Source organism: Salmo salar, chromosome ssa05, assembly GCF_905237065.1.
Source record: "Salmo salar chromosome ssa05, Ssal_v3.1, whole genome shotgun sequence".
Taxonomy (NCBI): Eukaryota; Metazoa; Chordata; class Actinopteri; order Salmoniformes; family Salmonidae; genus Salmo; species Salmo salar.
The window spans coordinates 47,249,286-47,261,831 of record NC_059446.1 but is presented as its reverse complement, the minus strand read 5'-3'; the positions used below and the strand labels follow the sequence as shown (position 1 = coordinate 47,261,831).

At 42.3% G+C, this 12,546-nt stretch overlaps 1 protein-coding gene across 7 annotated transcripts in view; it reads right to left on the bottom strand.

Annotated features, from left to right (window-relative positions):
* The window catches only part of LOC106604982 (receptor-type tyrosine-protein phosphatase U), a 297,005-nt gene that overhangs the window by 183,442 nt on the left and 101,017 nt on the right, over positions 1–12,546 (bottom strand). The window lies entirely within an intron of this gene.

The following is a 12,546-nucleotide window of genomic DNA, read 5'->3' as shown; positions in this document are numbered from 1 at the left end:
TTGATCATATTTACACCCTGCTAACCCTGATAGATAAATATGTCCACCAAAATAAGACCAACATTTATGCTTCCAAAAAGCATTTTATTTTATTTGGCATACAGGACTGTTCTACAAAGTTATTGAAAGTGGTATAGGGGGTAAAACATATGACATAATTAAATCAATAATACGTGTGGCATCAAAATTGTCAAGAAAAGGACATCATTATTTAACCAGGGGTGGGGCCTTTGCCATGGTTGCAAATCTCAGCCTTGCACTTTTCAATATTTACATGAATGAATTGACGACTATTCTAGAAAAAGCACCTGGTATTAGTCTCCACAATTCAAAAGTTGCTCTCACCCACAGCACATGGTCTACAGCAGAGCCTAGACCTGCTAGAGCAGTATTGCCAGATCTGGACCCTGGCAGTAAACCCCAAAATAATGATTTTCCAGAGAAGATCCAAATTAGGCCAAAGTCATCAAATGGTACAAAATATACAGAGTACTGTACACACTACAATTACTTAGGTTTAAAAATAAGCTCAACTGGACACCTACAGTAAATGAGGCGGTGAATGAACTGAGAAAGCACGCAGGGCATTCTACATCATTAAAAAACAAAAACAAATTCAAATTGAAACACCTTTGAAAATGTGTCTCAAATTAATTGAATATGTCATTGAACCAATTGCACTTTATTGCAGCGAGGAGTGGGGTCCCACTTGCAAAAGAAGATGTCACTCAACGGGAAAAACACCCCATTGAAACCCTGCATGCAGAGAGTTCTGTAATATTACTCAGATTTCCAGAGGAAAACTACAAACAATGTATCAGGGGAGAATTAGGCCAATATCCACTAATAATAAAATATTAAGTTTACCAAGCCCTGCTGAGTAAAGAAAATAGTCACCTCATCCAGCTGATCCTAAGTTTAAAGACCTGTCTACTAACACCACAGGATCAGAATATCCAATCAATCAGAATAAATCAAAATGACAATATCGTCAAAACAAAACTAAATTACCTATCGGGAAACACAAACACATGTACAAAACATAATGCCATGACCCTAAATTGACAGCACACCATGGCAAACTATTTGACCATGGTTACTGATCAAAACCTTAGAAAAGCCTTGACCAAAGTGCAGGCTCAGTGAGCACAGCATTACCATTGAAAAAGGGTAGACACTGTAGAGGCTATGCCATCACTGCACCACAACAGAACTCGAGACAGAGCTGCATTTCCTGACAAAATGTAAAAAATATAAAACAATGAGTGTAATTTCCCCAAATTTGAAACCATTATTCAAGGATTCAAAGACATCTCTTATGAGAATAGGCTACCCATCCTGTTGAGGGAGGAAGTAGAGATCTGTGGGTTGGCAGTGCACTAAATTGCTGCATGTCATAAGATGAGAGACAGTGTCTGACAGACCAGCCAATCTGCACATGTCCTCTATGCCATTGTTATTGTCCATTGTATGGTTATTTTTACCCTTAATTATTGTTGTTTCTGATTGTCCTGTTGACAATCCTGATTATTATTATTATTTTAATGATATTAATATTGTAAATGAATCACTTCATTTCAAAGTATGTTTTGGCAATATGTACATTGTGACATCATGTCAATAAAGCAATTGTAATTTAAGTGAGAGAGAGAGTGAGAGAGACAGGAAAAGAGGAATAGATGGATAAGTTATATAGTTCTCTACAAGCCCCTGAGGTCTTGGGGAAATAATGGCTTTATCAGGAAGCACAATGTGCTGCCTGACACAGGGCCCCATTCAGCATTCTAGACACAGGCAGCTCTAAAGCTATAACAGCAAATAGTATAGCAAGGAAAGGGCCATGTATCTCTGGGGACAGGTGGCTTCCGTACCCATCCTGTGGAACAATAAGGTGGAGGCCTGTGGGCTCCAGTGAAATCCAATCAATATCAAATCACCGCCCCCAGTAATAGTGAGACGGTTATTAGACACGGGGGCGAGGTTTGTTTTCCCAGCATCGAGGGCAACCTGCCCACAAATATGATCGAAGTGCAGCCCTGACTTATTGCTTGTCAAAATGACCGGGCCACTCCATTGTAATGTGTGAGTACTTATACAGGGAGTCAAAATGAGAAACAACTATTTTACAAGAGAGCCCTGTATAAGTTTACAAATAAAGATATCAGACAAGAATCAAATCAAATCAAATTGTATTTGTAACATGCGCCGAATACAACAGGTGTAGACCGAACTGTGAAATGCTTACTTACAAGCCCTTATCCAACAATGCAGTTTTAAGACAATAGAATTTAGAAAATATTTAATAAATAATCTAAAGTTTAAAAAATGATTAAAATAAATATCAATAATGAGGCTATATACAGGGGGTGCCGGTACAATAACAGCCGGACAGAAACCTTTATTCAGTTTGGCATACATAAAGTAACTTGAACTACCTTTGCTGGTTGTAATGTGCATGTAGGAAGTAGCTTAGTAATGTCCTGGATCTGAGCCCCAGGAGAGCACAAGTTTTTTGCCCCGAGAACCGAGATGCTTTTCAACATAGAGCTGCCGGTGATAACGACTGGTGAGATGGCAGAGGAGGTCTGGCAGTTGATAAGACTATGCTATTAGTCTATTAAACTGAAAATGTAACTCCATAAAGATGATTTAGCAATATGCAATAAACTATAGTTGAGTTACAGTATTAGACAGATTCAACAACAGACATAAACTGAACAAGTTCCACAGACTTGTGACTAACAGAAATGGAATAATGTGTCCCTGAACAAAGTGGAGGTCAAAATCAAAGGTAACAGTCAGTATCTGGTGTAGCCACCAGCTGCATTAAGTACTGCAGTGCATCTCCTCCTCGTGGACTGCACCAGCTTTGCCAGTTCTTGCTCTGAGATGTTACCCCACTCTTCCACCAAGGAACCAGCAAGTTACCGGACATTTCTGGGGGGAATTGCCCTAGCCCTCACCTCTGATCCAACAGATCCCAAACGTGCTCCATGGGATTGAGATCCGGGCTCTTTGCTGGCCATGGCAGAACACTGACATTCCTGTCTTGCAGGAAATCACACACAGAACGAGCAGTATGGCTGGTGGCATTGTCATGCCGGAGGGTCATGTCAGGATGAGCCTGCAGGAAGGGTACCACATGATGGAGGAGGATGTCTTCCCTGTAACGCACAGCGTTGAGATTGCCTGCAATGACAACAAGCTCAGTCCGATGATGCTGTGACACACCGCCTCAGACCATGACGGACCCTCCACCTCCAAATCAATCCCACTCCAGAGTACAGGCCTCAGTGTAACGCTCATTCCTTCGACGATAAACACAAATCCGACCATCACCCCCGGTGAGACAAAACTGTGACTCGTCAGTGAAGAGCACTTTATGCCAGTCCTATCTGGTCCAGCGACGGTGGGTTTGTGCCCATTGGCGACGTTGTTGCCGGGGATGTCTGGTGAGGACCTGCCTTACAACAGGCCTACAAGCCCTCAGTCCAGCCTCTCTCAGCCTATTGCGGACAGTCTGAGCACTGATGGAGGGTTTGTGCGTTCCTGATGTAACGCAGGCAGTTGTTGTTGCCATCCCATACCTGTCCCGCAGGTGTGATGTTCGGATGTACCGATCCTGTGCAGGTGTTGTTACACGTGTTCTGCGACTGCGAGGATGATCAGCTGTCCGTCCTGTCTCCCTGTAGTGCTGTCTTAGGCGTCTCACAGTACGGACATTGCCCTGGCCACATCTGCAGTCCTCATGCCTCCTTGCAGCATGCATAAGGCACGTTCACGCAGATGAGCAGGGACCCTGGGCATCTTTCTTTTGCTGCTGCTGAAAAACATCCGCACAGCATGATGTATGATGTTGCCACCACAATGCATCACCGTAGGGTTGATGCCAGGTTTCCTCCAGACGTGACGCTGGCCAAAGAGTTCAATCTTAGTTTCATCAGACCAGAGAATCTTGATTCTCATGGTCTGAGAGTCCTTTAGGTGGCTTTAGGTGGCTTTTGGCAAACTCCAAGCGGAGTGGCTTCAGTCTGGCCACTACCATAAAAGCCTGATTGGTGGAGTGCTGCGGAGATGGGAGAACCTTCCAGAAGGACAACCATCTCCAAAGAGGAACTCTGGAGCTCTGTCAGAGTAACCATTGGCTACTTAGTCACCTCCCTGACCAAGGCCCTTCTCCCCCGATTACTCAGTTTGGCCAGGTGGCAACCTCTAGGAAGTCTTGGTGGTTCCAAACTTCTTCCATTTAAGAATGAAAGAGGCCACTGTGTTCTTGTGGACGTTCAATGCTGCTGACATTTTTTGGTACCCTTCCCCAGATCTGTGCTTCAACATAATCCTGTCTCGTTTTTTCTCTGACATACAATGTCAAATGTGTGACCTTATATAGACAGGTATGTGCCTTTCCCAATCATGTCCAATCAATTGAATTTACTGCAGGTGGACTCCAATCAAGATGTAGAAACATCTCAAGGATGACCAATGAAAACAGGATGCACCTGAGTTCAATTTCGATATCCCTCTAGTGGTGTGGGGGCTGTGCTTTGGCAAAGTGGGTGGGGTTATATCCTGCCTGTTTGGCACTGTCGTCGGACGGGGCCACAGTGTCTCCCGACCCCTCCTGTCTCAGCCTCCAGTATTTATGCTACAGTAGTTTATGTGTGGGGGGCTAGGGTCAGTCTGATATATCTGGAGTATTTCTCCTGTCTTATCCGGTGTCCTGTGTAAATGTAAGTATATTCTCTCTCTCTCTCTCTCTCTCTCTCTCTCTCTCTCTCTCTCTCTCTCTCTCTCTCTCTCTCTCTCTCTCTCTCTCTCTCTCTCTCTCTCTCTCTCTCAGCCCTAGGACCATGCATCAGGACTACTGGCGTGATGACTCCTTGCTGTCCCCAGTCCACCTGGCTGTGCTGCAGCCCCAGTTTCAACTGTTCTGCCTGCGGCTATGGAACCCTGACCTGTTCACTGGATGTGCTACCCGTCCCAGACCTGCAGTTTTCAACTCTCTAGAGACAGCAGGAGCGGTAGAGATACTCTGAATGATTGGCTATGAAAAGCCAACTGACATTTACTCCTGAGGTGCTGACCTGTTGCAACATCGACAACCACTGTGATTATTATTATTTGACCCTGCTAGTCATCTATGAACATTTGAATATCTTGGCCATGTTCTGTTATAATCTCTTCTTCCTAGGTTCTGGGCTTTCTAGGGAGTTTTTCCTAGCCACCGTGCTTCTACACCTGCATTGCTTGCTGTTTGGGGTTTTAGGCTGGGTTTCTGTACAGCACTTTGTGACATTAGCTGATGTAAGAAGGGCTTTATAAATACATTTGATTGATTGAAATACATTTTATTGAATTTCGAGTCTCATAGCAAAGGGTCTGAATACTTACGTAAATAAGGTATCTGTTTTTAATTTTTAATACATTTGCACAAATGTCTAAAAACCTGTTTTCACTTCGTCATTGTGGGGTATTGTGTGCAGATTGATGAGGAACATTTTTTATTTAATCCATTTTAGAACAAGGCTGTAAAGTAACAAAATGTGAAAAAATTCAAGGGGTCTGAATACATTCTAAATGCAATGTAAGTTGCATGGACTCACTAGGTGTGCAATAGTGTTTAACATTATTTTTAAATGACTACATGTACCTCATCTCTGTACCCCACACATACAATTACTGTATATTTTTTGTCCCTCAGTCGAGCAGTGAATTTCAAACACAGATTCAACCACAAAGACCAGGGAGGTTTTCCAATGCCTCGCAAAAAAGGGCACTTATTGGTAGATGGGTAAAAAAGCAGACATTACATATCCCTTTGAGCATGGTGAAGTTATTAATTACAATTTGGATGGTGAATTAGTACACCCAGTCATTACAAATATACAGGTGTCCTTCCTAACTCAGTTGCCGGAGAGAAAGGAAAACGCTCAGGGATTACATCATGAGGCCAATGGTGACTTTAAAATAATTACAGAGTTTAATGGCTGTGATAGGAGAAAACTGAGGATGGATCAACAGCATTGTAGTTACTCCACAATACTCTCCTAATTGATAGAGTGAAAAGAAGGATACATGTACAGAATACAAATATTCCAATACATGCATCATGTTTGCAACAATGCACTAAAGTAATACTGCGGCTTAGCAATTACATTTTTGTCCTGACTACAAAGTGTTGTGTTTGGAGCAAATCCAATACAACACATTACTGAGTACCACTCTCCATATTTTCAAGCATAGTGGTGGCAGTATCATGTTATAGGTATGCTTGTAATCATTAAGGACTGAGTAGTTGACTGTAACTGTGCTGCTGGCAACATTTACCAGCTACGTCTATCGACAGTGTCGCAGTGACATCATGAACATTCTATTGAAATGGTTACTTGCATAGTGGAGTATTTTGCTTAGACATGTTGCTAGCTAGCTAAACAACAAACCATAACCCCAACTCATAATGTTACTACTCTGCATGAATCTGCAGGTAGCTAACCAACCAGGTTCAATGTTAGCTAGCTAACCTTAGGCTATAACTAGCAATGCAAATGGCTCTGAAATGTGAATAATATTACTTCACAGATCATACACGTAACGTTAGCTAGCGAGCCAGCCAGCGAATGTTAGCTAGCTACCTAACAGTATGCTTTAACTTGAAATCAAAACATCTTTCTAACAAAATTAGAAACGTGTAATATCTGAAATGTAGCTAGCTAGACTATCTTACTTGGAAGGACGCTTCTCTCTCTCTGTCACAGATGCCATGGTTGCCCTTAGTTTGAAGATGTAATCTGGAGACATGTATTTTATACAGCCTCCTTTGTGTTCACTTTTCAACTCCCTCTGCATATTTGCGATCTAAGGCCAGAATTTTCTCCATCTCCTAAGCTTCCATACTCTAATTCCAGCTGGCCTTCCACTGATTTCAAAACTCTGTCCTCCAGAAAGTGGAGAGCAACACCTTGATATCTTTAAAAAAGCTGCATTAGAAACAAATACTGACCCGCTCATGCATTAGACAGAAGCGTGCTACATTGCAGACCAATCCGAACTAATCTCTCGACATGTCCAGCCCATCCATTATCTCTGCCAATCAAATCAAATTATCAAATTAATTGTATTTCACATACGCCAATTATAACAGTGAAATGCTTACGTACAAGCCCTTAACCAACAATGCAGTTTTAAGAAAAATACAAAAAACATAAATAAAAATAACCAAAATTGAAGAGCAGCAGTAAAATAACAATAGTGAGGCTATATACAGGGGGTGCTGGTACAGAGTCAATGTGTGGGGGCACCGGTTAGTCGAGGTAATTGAGGTAATATGTACATGTAGGTAGATTTATTAAAGTGACTATGCATGGATAATAACAGAGAGTAGCAGCAGCCTAATTGTTCTGGGATATCATTAAAGATGTTATAATGGAAACATTGTAACTTCAAGAGATTTCACAATATATATGTCAGAGTTACATCTAAATGTTGTGAACTTATATGATTAAATATGAAACAATTTGTGAGAAGATTAAATGTGATTTTAGCATTCTAAATGAGAATTGTTTTTCATGTAAAGTTTTACCCAGTCAGTAACCACGCCAACGTGAGCACAGACATTATACCAAAAGGATGGAACACCCCTTTTTCCCCCAGAGTGTTTATAAAAGGACTCCTAACAATATTTACATTAAACCAGACATCGTGGAGTGGTGGCTACATGGCTGAGTAATGGTTTAAAACTAAAGACCGGTATACGGACAGTAAGCCAGACTTACTGGCTCCAGAAAGCGTGGAGCTGTGGCTACACGTGTAAAATGGTTAGACTTTACCTGACCAGAAAATGGTAAGACCCTTTGAAACTCAACAGAGAAGAAGAAGACTAGACATGCACGGCCTACAGCTAAATATCACATTTACAATGAGCGTATTATTCAACTGTATGTACAATAGTTGAATTAATTTGTCTCTCCTTCTCCCGCTCTTTCTTTCCCCACCCCTTCATTGTGTAACCAGCCGTCACATGGGGTTAGTCCACTAGGGACTTTTCATTGCATTATGTAGTAATCAATGTATAATCTATCCTGTGTGTGTGTTTATGTAATTCTATGTGACTATTTAGTTAGTAAATAAATAATTAAGCCAATTTATGTATCGCTGAATCATCATGTAGACTAGGGTTCGAGCAGATTTAACAGGTTATATTCAGAATGAGACTAATATGAGGTAATACTAATTCATGATTGACTGCTATGATATTGAGATATTCTGATCTTTTCTTGAGTTAATTTGGGAAATGGTAACTCATAAAACAAACTTTACCCGTGGTACCCCAGGTTACTACTGAGTAAATTGTTACATGATTCATTTAATCACATAATACTTACAATACGTAAATACACTAAACAAGAATGGTGCTCATGGGAGGACACCACGGAAGAAGCCACTGCTGTCCAAAAAAACATTGCTGCACGTCTGAAGTTTTCAAAAATGCACCTGGATGTTCCACAGCGCTACTGGCAAAATATTCTGTGGACAGGTAAATTGTTTGGAAGGAACACACAACACTATGTGTAGAGAAAAAAAGCCACAGCACACCAGCATCAAAACCTCATTCCAACTGTAAACTATGGTGGAGGGAGCATCATGGTTTGGGGCTGCTTTGCTGCCTCAGGGCCTGGACAGCTTGCTATCATCGACGGAAAAATGAATTCCCAAGTTTATCAAAACATTTTTGCAGGAGAATGTTAGGCTATCTGTCCGCCAATTGAAGCTCAACAGAAGTTGAGTGATGCAACAGGACAATGAACCAAAACACATTAGTAAATCAACAACAGAATGGCTTCAACAGATGAAAATACAACTTCTGGAGAAAGAGTCCTGACCTCAACCTGATTGAGATGCTGTGGCATGACCTCAAGAGAGCAGTTCACACCAGACATCCCAATAATATTGCTGAACTGAAACAGTTATGTAAAGAGGAATGGTCCAAAATTCCTCCTGACCGTTGTGCAGGTCTGCTCCACAACTACAGAAATCGTTTGATTGAGGTTATTGCTGCCAAAGGAGGATCAACCAGTTATTAAATCCAAGGGTTCACATACTTTTTCCACCCTGCACTGTGAAGGTTTATACGGTGTGTTCAATAAAGACATGAAAACCTACAATTGCTTGTGTGTTATTAGTTTAAGCAGAATGTGTTTGACTATTGTTGTGACCTAGATGAAGTTCAGATACAATTTTTTATGACCAATTTATGCAGAAATCCAGGTATTTCCAAAGGGCTCACATATTTCTTCTTGCGACTCTAGGTGTTCCTTTTGTCCAGGTGTGAAAGGGCAGTGTTGAGTGCAATAGAGATTGCATCATCTGTGGATCTGTTGGGGTGGTATGCAAATTAGAGTGGGTCTAGGGTTTCTGGGACAATGGTGTTGATGTGAGCCATGACCTGCCTTTCAAAGCACTTCATGGCTACAGATGTGAGTTCTACGGGTCGGTAGTGATTTAGGCAGGTTACCTTAGTGTTCTTGGGCACAGGGACTAAGGTGGTCTGCTTGAAACATGTTGGTATTACAGACTTGGACAGGGAGAGGTTGAAAATGTCAGTGAAGACACTTGCCAGTTGGTCAGCACATGCCCGGTGTACACGTCCTGGTAATCTGTCTGGCCCTGCGGCCTTGTGAATGTTGACCTGTTTAAAGGTCTTACTCACATCGGCTGCGGAGAGTGTGATCACACAGTCGTCCAGAACAGCTGATGCTCTCATGCATGTTTCAGTGTTACTTGCTTTGAAGCAAGCATTGAAGTAATTTAGTCCGTCTGGTAGGCTCATGTCACTGGGCAGCTCTCGGCTGTGCTTCCCTTTGTAGTCTATAATAGTTTGCAAGCCCTGCCACATCCGTTGAGCATCGGAGCCGGTGTAGTAGAATTCGATCTTAGTCCTGTATTGACGCTTTCTCTGTTTGATGGTTCATCGGAGGGCATAGCGGGATTTCTGATAAGTCCCGCTCCTTGAAAGCGGCATCGCCACCCTTTAGCTCAGTGCGGATGTGGCCTGTAATCCATGGCTTCTGGTTGGTGTATGTACATATAGTCACTGTGGGGACAACGTCATCAATGCACATATTGATGAAGCCAGTGACTGATGTGGTGTACTCCTCAATGCCATCGGAAGAATCCCGGCAACATATTCCAGTCTGTGCTAGCAAAACAGTCCTGTAGCTTAGCATCTGTTTCATCTGACCACTTTATTATTGACCAAGTCACTGTTGCTTCCTGCTTTGATTTTAGCTTGTAGGCAGAAATCAGGAGGACAGAATTATGGTCAGATTTGCCAAATGGAGGACGAGGGAGAGCTTTGAACACGTCTCTGTGTGTGGAGTGAAGGTGGTCTAGAGTTGTGTTCCCTCTGCTTGCACATTTAACATGCTGGTAGAAATGAGGTAAAACAGATTCAAGTTTCCCTGCATTAATGTCCCCGGCCACTAGGAGCACCGCCTCTGGATGAGCGTTTTCCTTATGGCCATTTACAGCTCATTGAGTGCGGTCGTAGTGCCAGCATCGGTTTATGGTGGTAAATAGACAGCTGCAAAAAATACAGATGAAAACTCTCTAGGTAGATATCATGAGATACTCTACCTCTGGCGAGCAAAACCTCAATACTTCCTTAGAAATCAAACACCAGCTGTTGTTTATATATATACATAGATCGCCACCCCTTGTCTTACCTCCTCATGCCATTTGCATACACTGTATATATACTTAATTTTTTTGCTATTGTGTTATTGACTGTATGCTTGTTTATTCCATGTAATTCTGTGTTGTTGTTTCTGTCGCACTGCTTTGCTTTATCTTGGCCAGGTCGCAGTTGTAAATGAGAACTTGTTCTCAACTACCTTACCTGGTTAAATAAAGGTGAAATAAAATAAAATATAGGCTGCTGTTCTATCCTGCTGATACAGTGTCTAACATGTTATTCATGTCTGTCACACCCTGATCTGTTTCATCTGTCTTTGTGATTGTCTCCACACCCCTCTAGGTGTCACCCATCTTCCCCATTATCTCATGTGTATTTACAGTATACCTGTGTTTTCTGTCTGTGCCAGTTCGTCTTGTTCGTCTCAGCTCCTGCTTTTCCCCAGTCTCTCTTTTCTCGCCCTCCTGGTTTTAACCCTTGCTTGTCCTGACTCCGAGCCCGCCTGCTTGACCACTCTGCCTGACCCTGCCACTGACCTGTACCTTTGCCTCTGTTAGAGCATTTCCAGTCATCTGGTGATTTTCAGTACCTATACTGTTCTCTTTGAAGTAGAAAGAAGAATCGATATAAGTGTAAATATTAGACATGTAAAAAACAGTACGTAAGCAGAATCCGTGTGGATGAGGCAAGGTAGACCAACAAGACGTGACTGGTCTGGGCAATATCTGATCTTGTGAAGGCTACTGGACATGCACATGGGTTAATCATACATAGGCAACATTGGCCTGAACTTGTGAAGACCTTTGGACAGGAACATTAGCTAATCAGTTATAGGCACCAGAAGGAGTGTGCATGTTACGCCACCAATAGAATCTATGCCCCAATGTCTGAGCCAATAAGAGAATGGAAACTAAGCAACACAACAAGATTCATAAAGTGGAGTGTCGATGTTATGTAAGGGTAAGACTGTATAAAAGCCAAGTACTTAGATTGGAGAGTCAGTTCTTCCATGGAATTGCTCGGCTTTTTTACTGTTTGTAATAAAGTCTATTTGAATTCACAAGCTCCGGTATCTGAGAAATATTTGATTCAATATTTCCACGACACCTGCCGCTGGATTTTTGACCTCTGCTTACCCTGAGCCTGCCTGCCGTCCGGTACCGTTGCCTCACCTCTGGTTTCCTGACACCTGCCTGCCTTGACCTGTCTATTGCCTGCCCCTATTGGATCATTAAAACTATTGTTTATTCGATGTGGTCTACATCTGGGTCTTACCTTCATACCTGATAATGTCGTCGTTCAGCCATGACTCGATGAAACATAAGATATTACAGTTTTAATGTCCCGTTGGTAGGATATACGTGCTTGTAGTTCATCCACCTTATTATCCAGCGATTGTACGTTGGCCAATAGTACCGACGGCAAAGGCAGATTAGCCACTTGTCGCCGGATCCTCACAAGGCACTCCGATCTCCATCTGCGATGCCTCTTTCTCTTGCAAATGACGGGGATGAGGGCCTGTTCGGGTGTCTGGAGTAAATCCCTTTTGTCTGACTCATTAAAGAAAAATTATTTGTCCAGTTCAAGGTCAGTAATCGTCCAGAAGCTCTTTTCGGTCATAAGAGACAGTAGCAGCAACATTATGTACAAAATAAGTTACAAACAATGCGAAAAAAACTAACAAAATAGCACGGTTGGTTAAGAGCCCATAAAACGGCAGCCATCCCCTCCGGCTCCATTCCGAGTGGCCCCTGGACGGGATGGCTGGCTAGAGGGAAGGTTCTTGTCTTTTTCCATGGTTAAACCAACTAGGCTCGTAATTTAACAATTGTATTCGTATTAACAGATGGCATAAA